Source organism: Balaenoptera ricei, chromosome 4, assembly GCF_028023285.1.
Source record: "Balaenoptera ricei isolate mBalRic1 chromosome 4, mBalRic1.hap2, whole genome shotgun sequence".
NCBI classification, from domain to species: domain Eukaryota; kingdom Metazoa; phylum Chordata; class Mammalia; order Artiodactyla; family Balaenopteridae; genus Balaenoptera; species Balaenoptera ricei.
In genome coordinates this window covers 12,247,974-12,249,898 of record NC_082642.1, presented here as the reverse complement: position 1 = coordinate 12,249,898, position 1,925 = coordinate 12,247,974, and the positions used below count along the sequence as shown (strand labels likewise).

The following is a 1,925-nucleotide window of genomic DNA, read 5'->3' as shown; positions in this document are numbered from 1 at the left end:
ATTTATTTTTTACTTGTCTGTGCTTAGGACTCCTTCAGAAATTCATGTTTTCAAATACAAGACATGTTATTATTGAAATGTGTGAGTATATATATACTAGTATATGTAAATGTGTAACAGATGATCATGTCATAGACCGCTGTACATGCATGTATATATATGCATACACATACAGTCTAACAATGTTAATTCTTTTTTCTTTAATTTTGAATAATCTTTAGATCATAAGCATAAGAAATACTCAAAATGTCTCTTTCTAAGAATTTATATCCATGTATATTTATGTGTGTGTGTATATATATATATATATATAAAACGAGATTTGGGACCTTTAATTCATTGTTATCAAATAACTCTGTTCAAAAGTAACTGTCCCTTTGCAGCCAGTTAAGCCGACTGTGCTCTTTTCTCCATGGGGGCCTGGTGTGCAATGGCTGCAAACAGCACCCTCCTCGGTAGTGTATGCAACCTGTTGCCTGTACCGCTTGCCCTAAGGGAACTTGGAGACAGCTTTTTCCAGTGGACATTCATGACTGGCATGCTGTCCCCAGTCTAGGCTCCACGCAGGTATGTGTGGTGCCTTTGGAAAGCCCCAGGGCACAGTGGCCAGGGTCCCCATTGGCCAAGTCATCATGTCCATCCGCATCAAGCTGCAGAACAAGGAGCATGTGATTGAGGCCCTCCGCAGGGCCAAGATTCAGTTCCCTGGCCACCAGAAGATCCACATCTCCAAGAAGTGGGGATTTACTAAGTTTAATGCAGATGAATTTGAAAACATGGTGGAAGAAAAGTGGCTCATCACGGACGGCTGTGGGGTCAAATACATCCCTACTCGTGGCCCCTGGACACGTGGCGGACCCTGCACTCATGAGAGCTTCGGCGCTGCCCCCTCCTTACTCGTGCCCACCCATAAATCCTACTTTCCCGTCAAAAAAAAAAAAAGTGATTGTCCCATTTTGCCCTAGTGTTCTTTATTGATGATGTCACTGCTCCCTTATTGGTGGCTGAGTTTATCAGCCTAGGCAATAAAGGAATGGAATGCTAAAGCTAGCTTATTAAATACTTGTTTAACTTTAGTAAAAGGATACTTTAGCCACCTGAGTCTGGTTTCAAACAATATTGGTGCACTCAAGCTGTGCCCCTCCCCTTCCCACTTCAGCCCAGGATCTTATAAGTGCCACTGCTATTTACAGGGGCATTGTGATTGTTAACTGTTGGAGACAGAAGGGGGAGAAGCATGAGGGCAGTAGGGACCTCTCTGACCAGCCCCTTGGAGTAGGTTTTAGTCACTAGAGAAAAGGACGAGATGCCAGTCGGACTGATTTGTGAGACAATTTGAGGCAGGTCAGTGTGAGAGCCAAGAGAGATGGAATGGTTCTGTGGGAGCTGTGAGCCCTCTGAAAGACACAGGGCACAGGCAGAGCTGACTGGGGCTCACAGCTTGGTGGAAAGGAGCATTTTCTTAGTCCCTACATGGAATCCAGACTACTGCAGCAAACCAAGCTGCAGATCCCATACCACTGGCTCAGGCACTGGCATTCTCATGGCAAGCATCTCTTTCTAATGAAAACGCGGGGGGCAGATGTGCACAAGAAGAAAGGGAGAGAGAGAAGAGCATGGTAGCAGCTATGAAAACAGCAGGGATCCTTCGCTTTGAGAGTATCAAATGAGGGTGTGTATGCGTCTGTGTGTGTGTCCCAGGAATAAGTAGAGGACATTTTGGGAAAATCCAAATATTCCTATTTGGATTTCAGAACCATTTGTAAACTTGGCTTAACAAAAATATAGCATATGTATATTTAGTGGCTGTTGCTAGAAGACATTAGGGATGTTTTGTAGTCATGAGGCCAATATTTGTTGAACTCTGCTTTCTATTGAGGATCACTAGTGCTTTACTCCTTAGTCTTTTATCTTCCTTTCTTTTT

General features: G+C 43.7%; 1 non-coding gene across 1 annotated transcript; it reads left to right on the top strand.

Moving 5' to 3' along the window:
- Positions 1-377: 377 nt before the first annotated feature.
- On the top strand, positions 378-512 carry LOC132365606 (small nucleolar RNA SNORA70). The gene has a single exon (XR_009503136.1). It is a non-coding gene; the product is annotated as a small nucleolar RNA SNORA70 (small nucleolar RNA).
- Positions 513-1,925: the final 1,413 nt, after the last annotated feature.